Source organism: Sorghum bicolor, chromosome 10 (genome assembly GCF_000003195.3).
Source record: "Sorghum bicolor cultivar BTx623 chromosome 10, Sorghum_bicolor_NCBIv3, whole genome shotgun sequence".
Taxonomy (NCBI): Eukaryota; Viridiplantae; Streptophyta; class Magnoliopsida; order Poales; family Poaceae; genus Sorghum; species Sorghum bicolor.
This window is the reverse complement of record NC_012879.2, coordinates 6,662,507-6,681,986: the sequence shown is the minus strand read 5'-3', so window position 1 is coordinate 6,681,986 and position 19,480 is coordinate 6,662,507. Positions and strand designations below refer to the sequence as shown.

The following is a 19,480-nucleotide window of genomic DNA, read 5'->3' as shown; positions in this document are numbered from 1 at the left end:
TTTCGTTTGTATTTGACAAATATTGTTCAATTATGGACAAACTAGGTTCAATAGATTCGTCTCGTCAATTCCGACCAAACTGTGCAATTAATTTTTATTTTTATCTATATTTAATACTTCATGCATACGTCTAAAGATTCGATGTGACGGAGAATCTGAAAAATTTTGTAATTTTTTTGGGAAACTAAACAAGGCCTATGTCCAGAAGGTGCAATGTTAGGCCTCTCATTGGATGGGAGAATTGGATCTTTTTAAACTACTCCCTCAACTCTAAATTATAAGTTGTAACCTACCTTAATTGTTTGTGTGATATTGACATGAAGATCATAGTAACTAGTACATGGTAGGTGGCTTGTATTTGGTAAAATAGAACTAGAGCAAAATCGCTTTATCACCATTTATTGTCTCACTTTGCTCAGGCTATTCACCTCTGGTCATCCTCACATTTCAGTCGGTTGAAACGTGAGCAGTGAACAACCCAAAAAGCTACGCACAAAAGCGCCTCTCCTCCCTGACCCACGGGTCCTATGCACCAAGTCACTGGCGACAACGAGCCAGAGCGGCTGCTGCATCATGACTCCCTCTCTCCGCATTCCTGGAGACGAGCGGCCCCTGGAGACGAGCGGCCCATGGGGGCAGCTATCCGCACGGGAGGCAAAAATTTGCTTTTCAGTCGTTTTTTTTAGGAAAGAAGATATTATATATGATAATTAGGTACTCCCTCCGTCTTTAAATACTGCTATTTCTAGCAGATTTCAGACAGATTAGTGTGGCAAACAAAAGACTATTTTACCCTCAATTAATTTAAGTTCCACCATTTAATCATGCACGTTAAGCCATGGTTCTCTGGTTCCAACTAGTTGCATTTAATGCCAACTAAACTGATTCAAACAATTACCATGCGCCAAAGTACTACTCCCTAGAAGAAATTAAATAGGCTGGTGGACCACTGAAGTTCCGAGGAGAATTAAATGGACTGGTGGACTGAGTATGCTAGTAGAAATAGCAGTATTTGTGGACAAAATTTTCTCCTAGAAATAACAGTATTTAGGGACGGAGGGAGTACATCAAACATGTTATAGGCATTTTAGATTACAAAATAGTATCTACGCTGTGAAAAGTACAACTCAAAACCTAATCTGTTAGATGCTTTGCCGTATGGATGACCGCACAGCCAAACCTGGTTTGTGAATAAATGCCTAACGAACGACGACCAATATTCCAATAGGCGGAATTAAGGAACTTCTTCCGTCTGGTATCGTCCTTCTTTTTTCTGCCACCGAAGAGTGAGGAAGACTAATCTAAAAATTATTTTTCCTAGTCCTTCATTGTGGCTAGATCTAACCACAATAAAACGGAGAAGAGACTATAGAAAATTATTCCATGGTGGCGACATCATCTCCGCCTTGATGCCCACCGTCCGGAATCAAAAGTCTCTATGTCGTCATGTCGATGAAGATGCTGACGCCAAAGTTGTCGCTCTCATCTTCAACACAGCCGCCATGGAAAAGACGATTTCACCTCCTTCACTGTCGCCGGAGAGGAGAAGATAAAACTTCAATACCATGAAATTTGGCATGGAGAAACACTAACCCTAGACTCAGATCTACTAAAGAAAATTTATTAAAAACAATGGATCCTCACTCCCTTCAACCTCCAGCGAGATACCGGAGGGGAAGGGAGGGAGACCAGCGACGTTGGACAACGAGAGCGGCGGCGGCGGCAGCGGCGCTAGGACAGTAGTCAAGAGAGATAGATAGCACAGAAAAAGAGTTTACCATTTTCACTCGGGCTTTGGAGAGGCTCCTCTCTCTCTCTCTCACACAGTCAACAGTTACAAACTGGTCTCCACTCCCCACACATGCATGCAAAGCGACAGGCCCAACAAAGCAACACGTACACAACAACAACACCTTAACGCTCCACGCTCCAACGGAATTTTCAATTTGGACCGCATACATTTCTTATTAGACAGGCCATTCCAATAGAAAACACTTGTCTAAAAAAATTAGCATTGCGAACAAGATTTTTTTTCTTAGCACTTCATGCCCAAAACAAGGTTATCTCTTCCTAAGATCACGAAAGGCTCTTCACAAGTAATTTTTCCGAAGCTTTCTCATGCATCTCACCACGTCACTAAGTGCAAAGTATATACAAATGAGACTATACCTTTGTCTTGAGTTCATTTTGTTTTTCTCTTTCCTTTTTTCCAAGTTGAAGCGCTTACCACCATCTTTTGGCCATCTCCATCACCATGAGTGCCATCAAGCTCCACCTTGGTGTGAACCAACCTTACTTCAATCACAACACTTAGAGAGCAGGTTTAGTCCATAATGGTTTCATCAATTATTCAAAACCAAACTAGAGCTTTACCCGTATACCTAAAGTTTAGCCCCCCCCCCACTTTTAGCCCTCCTTGTTGAGATCCATGAGGGTTAAAAGGTGACTAAAAGAGGTGGACTAAACTTTAGACCCATGGATCCAAACAAGGCCTAACTTTTTTTCTGAACATAAACATAACGCTCCGGTATGCCTAAGGTTGACAAGCTTGACTATTTTAACACACAAAAGAGTTTTGCAACCTAGATTTTAACCCTACTCTAGCATGACAATCCTTAGAATAAATTACAAAATGCAAAGAGAGCGTTAGGAAACTTAATTTTTTCCACAGATATCAAAGTTTCAATACTCTTCACTAGTCCTCATTGAAGCATCTAGATAATTTTTTTTCTTGAGTAGAATAATATTCCTGGTTCACTAGTTGTTGTTTCGTGTATAGCACAAAAAATTCACATTCACTTGAAATTGTCACAAAGAGAGAGTTTTTTTCTAATTCAAGAGAAAAGTGTTATAGCTTTACGAGGAAAAAATTCAGGTTCTTGCAATTGCTCTAGGTTTATAGTGTAAATGGTTTCTAGCTTCGAAATTGTTCAACCTTAATAAAATGTGTAAAATTGTTCAATTTACTTATCTACAATTTATTAAGTAAATATTATTATTGTTCTCTTGTTTGAAACCAGTATCCTACAAGCTACCGGAAGTGTCCCATGCAGAGAATAAACGGAATCAATCAAGAAGATAAAAGATAAAAAAGGTAGAGAAAGAAATAAATAAGAAAACAATTTCAAAGAAAAAAAACGTGAAAAGGGACGGCCCAAGAGAAGGCCCGTGCAGGTACGCTCCCCTGGGCCCAACAACCCCGGACCGGGCTGTACGTCGCATGCCCCCATCACGGTTCACCCCGCGTGCGCTCTCTCTGCCTCTCTCTCTCTCCCTCCCACCCCTCTCTCTTCTCCGACGACTGGGTGGGCTACCCCTGCCGACGGCGCCTACGCCGCCGCCCTACGCCAGGTGCCGAGACCTTCGTCGGTATCTTCGCCGGAAACGAGCACCTACCAGGTATTCCCACCCCTTCTCTTCCCTTCCTGCTGTGCGAAACCGAGCACCCAAACCCTAACTTAAATCTATTTGGCTATTTGATGTCTACTAGCTTCGAACTTTTTGCAAAAATTATCGGGGTGTACATGTCCCTTTTCTGGGTCTGCTCCTGGTGCTGATACTAATAGTAGCAGCTACTAGCCGCTACTGTCTACAGTATTTTCTTCAATGATGAACATGTGAAGAATAAATTGAGAAATAACATGGGGGAATAGGGGATCACACTTGAACAATTGTTTGGTCCCATTTGTTGAGGGACATTTCCTTTGCTAGCTACGGATAGTGATAATAATCAGTCTTCCAAGCAATGGATCAGGATGTTAAAGTTATATTGTAATTTCATTGAATATTTTGTCATTCCCATTATTTTACGCATGCCTGAACAGTTTACATCATTATCGATATTGTGAGTTTTTGTTTTCTGAACTGAACATTTTGTTTTGGCTTGGGAAATCGGGACACCCAATTGAAAGATCCTGGCTCCAGGCACCTGCATCATGGAGACGTGTCTACAGTGGTTCTATGTTTTATTGGATTGATGTTTGGATCTGTAGCACCTGAGTGCATTAGGTCTTTTCTTGAATTCAGTGTCTAAGAATAATATCTTGATTCTTGAAAAGTATTCTGAACTTCTTCAACTATCTGTTTTCCTGGGTGTTCTATTCTTTTTCTTTGGGTATCCTATTTTCACAAAATCCTGCTGCCTTGTTTTTGAGTGTGGCCGTGTGGGTCTGGGGTTCATGTCGCGGTGGTACTTTCATAACATTCTTTTTACCTGTTGAATTTCTGCTGCTCACTAATAAAGGTGAAAGCACAGCTGGGCTTGTAGTTGTAGGGGCTCAGGAGATGGTGAAAGAAGCAGTCCACGTGACAACATAAGAGAGTGCTAGATGGAGCTATTGGCATCGGATACAGGTGCTATTTAGCAATGGGAAGAAAAATAATGATAGGTGGGTAAACCCAGCCAGGGGGAGTGGTATGCATGCTATTTGGCCTTTTTTCTTATCTGAGAGTGAACTGTTCTCAAACAGTCATATGATTGTCAATTAGTTGATAGAATTGTGATAGATTGGATATAGTTTCTCAGTTGCAAAGCAGTTTGTAGGCACGACGAGAGAGCTGTGCTCACAACTGTGATTGGGCTTCAATTCCTCTTTTTACTAACATACATGTCTATAGCTTCATTCCTAACTTGAAAGGTTATTTTTCAACACTGGATTTCATCTTGCGAGGTTGACCTGTAGAGATTGATTCCTTCATGGAACAATCCATGTTCAAACGAAGGTGTCCCATGTGTATCCATAGCCTTTCCTGTTTTGAGAATATCATATTTCTTCGTAGTATGTGCGCCCTTTATGATCCATCACCTGTTCCTGGATAAGTAGGTTTTCTACCAATCAAATACAATCAACCTAGAATCGGCAGCTGAGAGTGGTGCACCCTGCTTTTGTCCTCTCCCCATGTCGTCACCTTATGAGCAGCCAAATTTCATGCTTCTTCCAGATCCTTCATGTCTCCCGACTCCTGATTGAGCTTTTGAAGGTAGATATTGCCTAGTAGGGCTGATAGTAGTACACTGGAGACCATAAGAAAAGGTAGACTGAAGCTATAACAGAGGTATACCATGGCAGATAATTTACAGTTTTCTTACTATCTATTACAGTCTTCATAACAAAGAATCAGTCAATGTTCAAGTGGAGCGAATGTTCACAATTCAATATGCTTTGCCCTGTGGTGCTGTCTGGTACTTCATCTGGATTATACACCAACTCTGTTCACTGATAGTGTTACTGGCTCTTTTCCGTCATTTCTTGAAAGCAGATCGCACTCACTGCTTCGCGCCTAGTTAGGGCGTCCGCAATGGTACTAGCTACGTAGTTAGCTTGTGTGGAGGTGAGAGACAAGAGCGAAGACTATTTTATACATGTTTATTTTTTATGTATTATTGGACCCATATGTCACTCTCTCATATTCTTGGACTACGTGAAATAGATAGGCTATTTGCTTGTTGCAAGTGACTACTCTCTCTCTCTCTTACCTTTTATCTGTCCACGTCATAATAGCTAGCCAAATAGCTAACCATTGGGGACGCCCTTAGGCTTTGAAATACTAGGAACAGATCTTCCGAAATCAATGTTGTACTCAATCCTCTCTGGCTGGATAGGGGGATCGTATTAAGCAGAGTATTCAGAGGCTAAGGTTAGTGGAAGCGTTGAAGAGATAGAAAGCATGGGGTCCTTTCATCTTTGTTGATACTTTCACAGTATACCAGTGGATACTGGATAGTGCCATCCAGGGAGTAGGCCGATGAAAGGTCTGGCAACAAAACATCTTGGTTCATAGGAACCAACGACCTCACCACTGCAAAGCGGAAGTCAAATGATTTGGATTCAGACAGGCTGTCTCGACAGTAAGAAATCAAGAAGCCGAAGCAATGCAATCTGTTTGGGGCTTTGGGGAAACCAAAAACGAACTCTGTTTACGTTTTTCATAGATGGATTATATATATATATATATATATATATATATATATATATATATATATATATATATATATATATATATATATATATATATATATATATATATATATTCCTTTGCTTTGGATGTATATGTATCTTTTCTTAATCATCTCCCAGTTATCTCTTTTTTAATCCACACTGTCCTTTCTCTCTAAATTTCATCAAAGACAAACACTCATTCCTACTTTTTATAGAAAGATCTTTGTCACGGGCTTCACCTTAGACTGATGGAATAAAGCTAAGAAGTAGGCTGAATGGAAAAGGGAAAGGTACAAGGGCTGTCATTGCTTGCAAGGGGATTGAACTTCCAAGAAGAACAAGCGATGAGCGCTTTATTGATCAAGTGCATATGTTCCTGTCTATACACAAATTCCTGACTGAACTTCAGTCCACAGTTTGATTTATCTTTCTGATGTTGGGGTTAACACATTCACCTTACATGTCTGAAGCACATGGATCTCATTCATTGAGGAAACATTTCTGCACTAAGGTGCTCCACAGATGCTTTTTTATTTTTCTTTTGTTCTATGGACGTGGAGAAACATGAGGGTGTTTTTTTTTTCAATTTATAGGATTTAGGTCTAGAAGACTAGGGCCGTGTGCATGTTTGGGACCACTTTTAGTCGTATTATTGAGCGCTGGCCACGAGAGTCGTGCCGAATAGAGAATGGCTCAGGCAATTCTTTTCACCATGCAAGGCATGCGCCGCGAGTTTTGAACTGGCCACTCAATTCTGATACTTTGGCTGCGGTATGGCTACCACACTGCTACTGCAGATCCAAACATGGCCTAGGACTGTAGAAAATCAATTTTCTAAAAAAGATTGGTCCCGTTCTTTTAAGCATGTCATGTTCAATAACTGATTAACAGCTTTGCGTTTTAGCAGTCAGTCATCAATTGTCTATGGCATCTTCCTTTCTTACTTCATGATGTTGATAACACAGGGCTATGTAAAGGAGGATGTCTCCTACAAAGAGAAGAGGAGGTGGTCGCCGAGGTCATGGACATGGAAGAGGTGCTGTGGCAGAAAAAGATATGGATCATCTCGAAACCTCTGCACCTTCTTCACCAAGTACCTCTGACAGGGAAGATCAGCTTGTGTTGATTCCAAGACAATCCCCAGCTTGCTATGTAGGACCATCAGAAGTATCCTCCACGTTACTCAACCCTAAGATCAACCATCGATCTGATGCGATTTTTGGTGATCAGGTTTGTTTAATGACATTGGTTTTTTTTTTTCATAGCTCATCATAAGTTTCATGAGACTGAATTACACATTTCCACTGAATCTGAACATTGCAGGCAGTGGAGCAGTTGAAATTACGTCATCACAAGCCTTTGAAATTTCATGAGAGATATCGGCCTTATCTGAGAGATGCAGGTTTGCTTGGACTCGCACAAATTTGCCAGAAGATGCCTCAGTTGGACAAAGCATTGATTACTGCCCTTGTTGAGCGTTGGAGGCCAGAGACCCATAGCTTCCACTTGGCCTCCGGGGAGATAACTGTTACACTTCAAGATGTCGCAATGTTGTTTGCCCTTCCTATTGATGGCCGTCCGGTTTGTTCTACCACTGATCATGATTATGCTCAAGTGGTCCTTGATTGTTTAGGCCAGGATGCAAGGGGGCCAGCAATGCCTGGAAAGTCCTTCCTGCATTACAAATGGCTTAAGAAAATTTTTTATGAATTACCAGAGGAGGCGGATGATGTGACAGTTGAAAGGCATGTTCGAGCATATATACTGAGCCTTTTATGCGGGGTGCTCTTTCCAGATGGGACAGGAAGGATGAGTCTGATATATCTTCCTCTGATTGCTGATCTTTCACGTGTTAGCACATACAGCTGGGGTTCTGCAGTTCTAGCATTCCTGTACCGATCTCTTTGCTCAGTTGCCTCCTCCCACAATATCAAGAATATTGGTGGTTCATTGCTTCTCTTACAGCTTTGGAGTTGGGAGCGCTTTCATGTTGGCAGACCATTGGTTCGGTCTCCTTTATGCACAGAGATAGGCATTGAACAGGACCTACCTCCAATCGGCTTCCGTTGGGTGGGGGCACGCACACAAAGTGAGAATGCTACTCGCTGCCTTAAGCAGTACAGAGATGAACTGAACCTTCAGCGGGTTGATCAGGTGAAGTGGGAACCCTACCTGCAGATAGAGCCCTCAACCTTACCCCCACTTTGTACAAGAGATGCGGACCTGTGGCTTACACAAGCTCCATTAATAAACTTCCCTATAGTTGAAATGTATTTGCCTGAGCGAGTGATGCGGCAATTCGGGCTTCGACAATGCATTCCACCACCTTTCCGGCCTACGCTACAGTCATTACATCGTATTAGTAGACGTGGCAAAGAACGAGAGAACTGGGAAGAAACACACCATGAGTATATCCAGGAATGGGAAGCACGACGACAGCGCATATTTCGAGATACAGAGCAATATGATCCATCTTCTTACGAGGACTATCTGCGCTGGTACTCAGGAGCAACACGGCGGTACCTTGTCCCAGCAATCAGTGATGATGTTGAAGCGGGACCTTCAGCTCCAACTGATGATTCCTTAGATCTTCAGTACCAAGCCAAGTCTCCAATAATCCGCAAAGCAGTAAAACACTAATCTCTTATTTAGTTCATATTTCTGGAAATAAAGATTTGAGTACAGGCACAGCTTCTTCAATCAAATATGCATACAGTGAACCAGTATTTAATTTGAAGTATTCCCTAACTGTTGTAGGTTGATAAACTGGAAGTTATGGTGAAGAAGGCCAAGAGAGCCATGACTACTACAGCTGATACAACCACTCAAGCCTTGGTTGCTGAGTTTCTGCATGGCTTTGAAGATGTCTTGCAAGATCTTGGTGAGATCCAGAATAATAGTGACTTAGCTGTTGCACCTTTTCATTCGGATACTAGTCCGCATGTTGATGCAGCTACAAGTCAACAGACACCTCAACTTTTGCTTGAAGCCCAGGAAAATATAGATACCAACCAAGAAGGGCAACAAGAGGAAGATGAAGAACTTAACACAGTGGAGCGCGCTTCATTTGCCCTGGAACCTATGGAAGAGGAAAACGACTTCTCCAACAATGTGATCCCTGAAAATCCTTCACTGGGTGTGGAGGAAAACTGTGATTCAGCTGCACTAGCCACTGAGATTTGTGATGCTGCGTCTCACATGACTGATTTGGCTGTTCCTCAATCGGATGAGGATCTCCATCAAGATCAACATCTAGAAGACCACCCTGAAATGGAGGAGACTATATTGATGGTGGAGCCTAAGTGTGAGGAGGGCGATGGTTCCAGCTTTGTGCTCCCACCAAGCCCTCCAGAACTGATGCTGGAGGAACAGGACGACCCAGGGTTAGTAGCCCTAGGTACTGAATCATGTACCGGACAGCAGAGCCTTGAAGTAGGAGAGGCTGAGGATCAGGAAAACCCTAGCACAGCTGAGCATGGCGTCATGATAGTGAAGCATACGGGTGAGGAAAACAACAATTGCAATGGTGTTTATTCTTCCTGCCCACCGTCATCTGCCATTGTTGATCCCATCCAAATCGAGCAGTGATTATCTGTGTTAGTTATGTAGGAATTAGAAGCATTTTTAAAGATCTGACATGAGATTGCTAGTTCTTTTGTTGCTGGTAGCATGGGGTTGATCCTTGTTTCGTCGTGATTATCCTGATAATTTGAGCCACAAGCCCACAAGGCATTTGAGGTCTTGTTATTGACGGAGAGTCCTCTCACTCGTCATTTCATCCATTTATCAGGCAAATTTGAAAATTGGGGGGCGTTATACGCCGACCCAGTTGGTTTTCCAGTAAAATTGTTTGTCTCGTGTAGTTGTGCTGATGACAATTGTCTCTCTCAACTCTATCAAACCATCGCCTATTTTGCTCCAATTCCTATGCCTGTGATTTGTGAACGGCTTATGTAAGCACGCCCGTTTAATGTATATATATGAATCCAAATGTCATGCGTGTAACTTCTGAATGGCGACAGTGTGCAGGCTTTGCTGCTTCGAACCTTGTATACAGTAATCCTCTCGATGGTGGTTTCTGCTGCCACATGCCCATGTGGCCCAAATCATGGTTGCCAGGATGCCTTGAACAGGCATGTCATCGTCCCTAAACTCCTACATCATGAACCCATATGTCAGATGCGGATTCACACAGAATGGGTAAGGCAGTGACCCCATTTATTTTGTTGAATGATTTGTTAAAATATTGTCCGACTGTCGACGAAAAGGGAATTCCATAGCTCCTTGACACTGTTTGGTACTGTAGTTCACATATATTGCCAGCAGCACTGTTCACATTTTTTTTAATGCGTACACATATATTGCCTAGGAGTGTTTACTTATCTGTCAACAGATTTTATGTGATTAAATCTCTCAGATTCTAGTTACAAACCTGTCAAAATGACAGTTATAATATAAATCCTAAAGCAATCAAACGTATAGAAATCTTATAAATTTCTTAAAAAAGATCAGATAAATAGCAAAAGTGCGCCGAGCTAGTAGTTCACAAACATTGACCAAACTGTTTGGCCATTTGGCCGTCAATGGATCATTGGTGTTTTATTCACCTGCCGACAAAGCCCTGAAAGCGAAACGCTTCTGCTCCGAGCCGGAGCGTTCCTATCAGTCGGAAATGAGAAGCTGCTGCTTTGTCAGGTGTCAGCTGGATGTTTGGTTGACAGGCTTAACGCGGAGACAGATAAATCCAGTGTAAACTAGTACTTTGCGCCTGTTTAGATTGTAGATGAATTTTTTTTGAGTGTCACATCGGATATGTCGGAAGGATGTAGGGAGGGGTTTTTAGAAACTAATAAAAAATAAATTACATAGCTCGTTAGAAAACTGCAAGACAAATCTATTAAGCATAATTAATCTATTATTAGCACATGTGGGTTATTGTAGCACTTAAGGCTAATCATGGAGTAACTAGGCTTAAAAGATTCGTCTCGCGATTTTCAACCAAACTGTGTAATTAGTTTATTTTTTATGTACATTTAATGTTCCATGCATGTGTCCAAAGATTCGATGGGATGGATGAAAAAATTTTGGGTGGAAAACTAAACAGGGCCTTTATCATCACGATTTACGTATCAATAACTTTGATCCGATTTATAAAAAATATAAGCAATATTTTTATTTCCAAATAAATTTATTAAAAAATTAAATTCAAATATCTATCTAATGATGCTAATTTTGTATCATAAATATTATTTTTTAATACATATTTAGTCAAAATTATTTCTCAGAACGAAGGGACTCGTAAGGTGCTACTACTTAGAGTTCGCAAGAAAAAAAAGATGTCACATCAGATGTGTCGCTATATATTTCAAGTATTAAACATAGATTAATAAAAAAATAAATTATATAGCTCATCCGTAAACTGCTTGATGAATTTATTAATCCTAACCATCATTAGCACATATTGGTTACTGTAGTAATTATGACTAATCATAGACTAATTAGACTTAAAAGATTCATCTCGTATTTTATAACCAAACTGTGTAATTAGATTTTTTTTTGTCTACATTCAATGCTTCATGCATTCGATGAGATAAGAGCAAGTATTATAATACTGCCAGCTGCTGGCTGTAAGATTTCTTTACAGCCTTCTTGCAGCCCACCCATATAATGGTTAGCTTATCACTATTAATGCATGGCCCACTTGTCTGTGTCACAGATTTTCTTGATTTTTGTGTCTAAGCCGGCTGTAAGCTTGCAGCCCGTTTTTACTCTCTTTCCTCTTCTCTCTCCTTCACATCAGCATTTAGCTGGCTTACAGCCTGCTATAATACTTGCTCTAAGTGAAAAGTTTTTGCACAGAAAACTAAACAAGGCACAGGGTGAAAACTCTTTAAAATATGGCCAAATTGAAGATGCTATGTACTCATCTGGAAACAAGGCGTGACAAATTGCACGCAAAGTTCCTCGGTTGCTTTCCATCTTCTACCATCACGGTGAAAAACTGTTTTTTTTTTCACCTAGTATTTTTAGTACTAAAAAGATCTACCTTTTCTTTGTACAGACACTACTAGCGACTAGAGTGAAGCAACGAGGCTGTCGCAGCGTGCCGGAGCGAAGGACAGCCAGTCGTTCTCGAGGTCATACACGACGTGCGTGTTCTGCTGCTGGAAGTTGCCGATGACGGTCTGGTCCCCGGGCGCCGCGTCCAGCACGACGCACATGACGCGCGCGGCGAGGTCCTCGAACACGTAGTTGCCGCGCGGCAGCTCCCAGTCGGCGCCGTCCAGGTGCAGCGTCAGCGACGGGACGGGCGGGCGGCGCCAGAGCGCCGTCACGGGGAGCGCGAAGCAGAGGTCGAGCGCGGAACCTTCCACCACGCCGGTGGGCGGCAGCCCGACCTGCGCTGCGAACTCCGCCTTCACGGCCTCGTACACCGCCTCCGGGAGCGTCGTGATGGACGCGCCCGAGTCGATGATCGTCGACCGGAGCTTGGCCTCCGGGACGGCCAGCCGTGTCTTCCCCACGGATATGCCCTTGAGCGAGAGGAAGTAGAGCGACGGCTGCGAGGGGTTCTTGAGGAGCGGGGTGGTCCGGACCTCGCCGCTGATGTGCGCCGCGTGGCTGTAGAGCAGCGCGGCCGCCGGCGCACCGCCGAGAGTCACGAGGCTGCTCTTGGACTCGAACATGGAGGTGAAGCAGTAGGAGAAGGTCGTGACGTTGAGCTGCGACGGCAGCGACCACCTCCCCCTGCCGAAGCCGGCAATGCCGGTCTCGTTCGACTGGAACACGCCCTTGTTGAAGTGGCCGCAGCCGAAGGTCAGGCGCCGCGTGGGGAGGCGGCTGTCGCCGTCGCCATTGTCCCCGCCGAAGGTGAAGCGGTCGGTGGCGATTTCGCCGACGGTGACCGACTTGTCGCCGTAGTGGTAGATGTAGGCGCAGCTCCGGTTGCCGTTGCCCCAGCTGCTCCGGCCGCCGCCGCCGCACGACGTGAACGGGAGCGCGCGGCACCGCGGCGCGCCGCAGGGGAGCGCGGCGTACGTGGAGGACGCGGCGGGGTCCAGGAGCGGGAGGCCCTGGTGGAAGCAGTCGCGGCAGGGCGCGCACTGCGTCCACACGAGGTCGCTGCCGGTGTCGAGCGTCAGCGCCACGGGCCGCGGCGGCGTCCCCACCGCCAGGTGCACCAGGTACTCGTTCGTCACGATCCCGCCGCCGCCGGCGCCGAGCCCCGCGCGCACGGCGTGCGAGGCGGACAGGAGCCGGCGGCGGCGGTGCGCGTGCGCCCTGGCTCGGCGCGCCATTCGCCGCACGAGGTCGGGCCTCGCGAGGCCGCGGCCGGCGTCGGCGTGCGTGAGCAGCAGCGCCGCCACGACGCCGCCGGCGCCGGCGCCGGACACAGGCACCGCGCGCACGGGGAGCGCGATCATCAGTACCAGCAACGCCACGAGCTGCTGCTGCTTCATCATACTAGCTTGTGATGGGGTCACAGGAGCTTTGCACTGCATACTTATGCGTCCTGACGAAGCACGCGGCTCATGGCGATTAATTAGAGACTAGTGAGTAGGAATTTGGTATGGGATTAAGCACTGGATATAGTAGTTTCAGAGGAGTGAGGAGGACGAGCAGTTGGGTGATGTGCCACTGATGCCTACTTGTTGGCAGAAGCCGGTGACATTGTTTTTTTTTCTTTTTCAAAAGAAAAGAACATTGTATACGCCGTCGTTTTGGCATGTACGCACTTTTCTTCATATTCTGTACACTAGGCGCGACAAGGCAGGTGAGAAGTGGTGAAGACGCCCAGGGACGGCACCCAGCGTGTATGTTTGACCGCTGCTCGATTGCCTAGTGTAAACAGAGCAGAAGGCAGGATGTTTGACGCCCAAGCACCAGCGTCATTGATAATTTAGGATGAAACTGAGCTATGCACAAACGGAGGTAAAAAAATAAACTGTAAACACCACAAAATTATTTCGAAAGCGTACGCTGCACGTGCTTCGTTAAGAGAAGTTAAACACCACAAAATTGGGTTAATTTGTTCGGCTAGCTGATTTTTGGCTGTTGATAATGATGATGATGATTTGTTGTGAGAGAAAAATATTGTTTCTTCTTAGCTGATAAATTCAAGCGATGTACTATCCTATCAATACTTCTGTCATATAATTCTCAGCAGCTGCAGTGCTTGCTGTACTTCATGGACCACAGCAAAATGTCTTCTCAGAGATGTAACCAACCGTAGCACCAGAATTTTTTTTGAAGGCATCCGTAGCACCAGAATTGTGGTGCCATGTACTGAATCCACATGTTATTTTCTTGTGAGCTGTAGATTTGCATACCAATTTGCAAGACAGCGCAGTATCAATCCCACGATTATCTTGAATATGGCCAGCATAAAATAGGTCAGAACAGACCAAAGTAAAATCCAGAATATTCTCCAGATAAAAGGGCCAGCAGGAAAGAGAGTATACGGGGTCAATACACGAATTACAACACAAGCTGGGGCAAGGGGGATGAGAGTTAGGTCCTTCTGATGGTCATCAGGTTTGTCATTCAAAATCTGTAGATGCGTTCATTCAAAATCTGTAGAGAAAACTACCATGTTCTGCTGCACTACTTCATGATACTTTTCAGTGAACGAATAGTATTTTTCTCTAATAAAATTTCAACATAAACATCAGCATAAGTTAAATTTCAGCGAAACGAACTTCAATGCCACAAACTTTTGGTATGCTCAACCAATCAAAGCAGGGAAACTGTGCCCCAAGGACAAGGAGGACCTGCTTGCCAAGATCTTCCAAAAACTCTGAATAAGCAACTGGCTTTATCTCATTAAATAAATTTTTCAGGGAAAGAATGTTTGGTAGCATCGATAAGTACTTCACAAAAAAAAGGACCCTCTCTGCTTCCAAGACATTCCAAAAACTCTGAATAAGCAACTGGCTTTATCTCATTAAATAATTTTTTCAGGGAAAGAATGTTTGGTAGCATCGATAAGTACTTCACAAAAAACCCTCTCTGCTTCCAAGACATTCTGAGCAAGAACAAATAGCAGAAAGGCCGTGATGTGAAATCGCTCAATGATGTCATAGTATATACCAAATTATGAAGATTCTCTTTGCTAATACGCTTAAATACATTACTTTTTGTCTCAGCAAAATTGTTTGATACCAGTGGAGCCAATAACGCATTGTTATGGGCAATGATACATGTTATTGACAGGGTGATCGCCTGAGCTAATTAACAAGACAAATGAATGGACAAGAAATGCAACAACAGCTATCGCCTCGTCCAAAATGAACCGCATCAGTTAAAATGTCACATTATCTGTCGAGCATGCTGACAACCCCTCCGCTCGTTGTATACGACATAAAGCTTGATCGGAGTACGCGAGAATGGAGCACAATGAGGATTTGGAGTACTCAGGATAGAGATATGATTCATCGGGGGAAAAAAGGGGAGGGATAGAGATAGGATTGTAGTACGGACGAGCCATTGAATCCACAGTCCTCCTATGTGCCTCATTCGGGCAAAGTGACAACGCGTTTGTCATATGATTTTTCTCTAGATTTCTTCCAATCAGGATAACTTTCATAATTTTACTCTAAGAACAACTCTAAGAGTCTTTCCAAAGCTCACTATTTAAATCATCATTTGGAGAACCATTTGCACAAAAAATGTTTTTATCTTTCCACTCTTTCAAAGTTTTTCTATATCTTGGTGCACCCTATAGGCATTCTCATTTTCTATCTTTAGCTAACGAGAAATCCGAAATAGAAGATGGTTATATTTGGATAACCAATTAAAGAAACTATTGGAGTGTATTTTTCATTAAAATCTTTATTCCTAGTACTTACGAAGAATATAAAAAGTCTTGATATGAAGGATACAGAGAGTCTCTTGGAGTTTGCTCTAACCGGGCAAACGACATATTCGTTTGTACCATCTCGACTATTTCATGATGAACTCAAATTTGAAACTCGGCTTCATCTTCCTCTTAGTTCAAGCAACTTTTTGTGTCTCTTCCTCCATTTTTTTTCGAGATCGTGACTTCATGCGTTTTTCATTAAGCCGGAGAGCCGATAGAACGACAAAGTAACCGATACAATGGATTCGCAAGTAATCCATGAATTACCAACGAGGTCCACAACACAAACGAAGCAAGAAACATGAGGTGGGGGGACCCTCCACATGACAACCCCAAGCAACTGAATCTAACACAAAATAGCTCAACACGTTGGTCTCCAGCATTGATGTGTAGCCATAGATGATAAACCTCTAGACGGCAAAGCATCCGTCTAAGCAACCTTGACAGCAAAGCATCTGCCGGAAGAGATGACGACCTCGATGGCAAAGCATCCATCGAAAACTCCTCAGCGGCAAAGCATCCGCCAGAAAAACATGACCGCCCCGCGCGCGACAACCGACTCCTCTGAGAAACTAAGGGCCCTCAAGACCACGGACGAGGAATAGCTCCATACCAAGGCCACCATCGACGCGGCAAAGCATCCGCGGATGGGGACCAACCCACGCGGAATATCTCGGAGTCATCCTTCCAGTACTCCTCCGAGTCACTAAGGATGCAATGCCATTAGGACCACGGACGAGGAGCACATCCAAGTTACCCTCTGAGTACTCCTCCGAGTCACTGAGGGCCAGGACCACGGGCAAAGAGCACCAACATGAAGACCACGACACCATCACACTGGTGGCAAAGCAACTGCCCAAGCAACACTGGCGGCAAAGCATCCTCCCAAGCACCAAGTAACGACTATGGCTACAACAACACAAGTTGGACCAACCAAGTGAGGAGAAACATGAAACAAAATTAGGAGCAGAGCAGCGACCACAATGACCATCCAGGGAGTGAGCGACGAGCTATGGGAGATTCTTCAGCGGCGCCTTCAGGAAGGAGATGACGCCCAAGACGCCATTGTCGCTGGCCTTAGAAGCTTCTAAGACGAGGCTTTCACCCAGAATCTGGTGAAGCTGACGAAGGGCACGAGGTCCAGAAAACGACGCCTCCACGGAGGTGAGTGGCGCCAAAGGCGTCACCGTCGTTCACCCGGCAGAGCCGTGCTGAGCTTTCGCCCTTGTGCAACTTGCCACTCCACCATGAATCCCACAAGCACCGCCACACCGCCCTTGCACACCGGACTGTAGACCTTGTGGGGAGGGAGCCCGGTCCAATTACTTAGGAGTTCGGACCAATTGTGAGTGTCGATAGAAACATCGATCTTCATATAGATAATAAACTTTTACCAACGAGCAAGAGGTGAAATCATACAAGAAAAATAGTTTATGTAAATGTAACGTAGAGCATGTAAAAGTTAGAAGAATCACATTCAAATTTTGAACACGTCTTAATTACAATCGAGATAGTACTACTTGATATAGGGTTTCATTCAGTGGAGGACCATAATAAGTTCCTATAGGTCTCAAATATGAACATTAAAGACGATAAAATCTTTTCAGAAATTACAATAGTAAAGCAAGAAATACGGCGCAGCGAGTTCAATTGAAAAGAAAGGATTAACCACCGCCCAACCAACCAACCAACCAACTGAAAATAGGCTTAGCCGCTACCGTGCCACGAGATCCCAGTAAGACACGATCGTTGCTGTGTTGAGCCCCTTGTTGCTTTGTCTCAAAGTCATGGCTTTAAATTCGTGCATCATCAACTATTGCTTCATTCGGGGAGGAAAATTAGGATCGCACGATATCTACAAAAATGGCGTTTCGTTGTTGTTTTGGGTTTCAACCCCGAACCGTACGACTCGATCCCAAAAGGAAAACCCTGACGCCGACGGAGACCGGCAGCACTGCATTGGCAAAAACGTCCAGTACACCATTGTTTTCACCAACCGCCTGGCGGGGGAGGCGTCTTTGTCCACACCGGCCGGAAATCATCGTCGCATCCATCATATCGGGGCCGCCCGGCCGCGTGCAGAGTCAACCAGGTTGGTAAAGGCGAGCTCCACCACTGGTACACCAATATAATGCTAGGTCTCTGCAGATTTGGCTATTGTTTTGCTCTACTAGGGATAGCTAATTGTAGCCTGTAATGATGATCAGAGTGTAGCTTTAGCTCCGGTAATCAGCGTGAGGCATAGTGCCTGATGCATGCAATCATGCAGTCGTTTTTATTTGAGGCAGGAAAGAATGGTGTGATAAGCTTTTCTTGGTAGGGAAGCGATTGGTTTTTTTACCTGCGTCTTATTTTGATGAATTGATGTCACAGTCTTGCCTATCATGTGGTCGCGGCTCTGTCTGTCTCTGTGTTGGTTTTTTCTTTTTCCATATATATATATATATATATATATATATATATATATATATATATATATATATATATATATATATATATATATATATATATATATATATATATATATATATAATGGTTCTGTACTCTGTGTGCGTCGTTTCTTTTTCTAGATGTTGTTTAGTTAGCTAGCTAGGTTTTTTTTACAATAAAACTGTACTGTGATCTCGATCTTGTAGTTCTTTTGAAGCGAATGGGAGGAGCTCTACCTCTCTTATTTGTTACTTCCTTCATCCCAAATTATTAATCGTTTAAAAAATCTTGAAGAGTCAAAATATTTAAAGTTTGACCAAAATTATAGAAAAAAATTATAAAAATTTATGATATTAAATAAGTATAATATAAAAATATAATTAATAAAAAACTAATGGTACTTAGTTGTTATTATAAATATTATTATATTATAATATAAATTTAGTCAAACTTTAGCGATTCTCTAAATTTTTTGAAATGACTCATAAAAAAAGAAGAGAGGAATCCACTAGTAGGATCCTGAGCCTGTTCGCTTGAGTTTATTAGCCGAATATATCAGCCATTCAGAAATATTTTTCTTTCATAATAAATCGGTCAATAGTACTTTTTGTCATGACTTATTAGCCAAACGAACAAGACCACTTAGTGTCGGCCTTATGATAATGCAAGCCTCGTGTAGGCTAGGCACACTGTCAAGATCACTTACCAGACACTCATAGTCATAGCAACTTTGGGAGATATATGAATAGTCTTTTGTTAGTGGGGTTGATGGTACCAGTGTAGCGAACAGGCAAACAGATTAAGAGCTCATCTATCCCCCTGTTACTTCTGCGAGCGAGGGTCAGTGACAACTGACACGTCGACAAACTGTGCAAAACATATAATACTCTTGCACATACGACCAACCAGACCAGTGTAGCGGCTACTGGTGAACAAACATGCACCTCGCTGCCCTCTTTTTTTTTCTATTTCTATGTGATGTGATGAAAGCAGGCAGAAACCAACAGCCATGTTATTGTTAGGAGAGGATATCGGAGTCGTCGGAGCAGCATCGTCCTGATCGAGCTGAGCTTTGTAGTCGCCGTCGCCGATGGCCGATGCACTCGGTGACACCGACCGTGCGTTAGGCCGGCCGCGGCGAGGGCGACCGACGACGTCGACGGCGTCGGCGTATAAAATGACCTGGAATCCTTAATTTGCCACCGGCGAGCAGGACAAGGCAGACGGGTTAGTCAAATTCTACGGAATCTAG

The 19,480-nt window shown here is 43.7% G+C and overlaps 2 pseudogenes; one reads left to right on the top strand and one right to left on the bottom strand.

The window, feature by feature from the left end:
- On the top strand, window positions 3,237-9,944 carry LOC8077339 (annotated as a pseudogene).
- LOC8077338 lies at window positions 11,817-14,167 on the bottom strand (annotated as a pseudogene).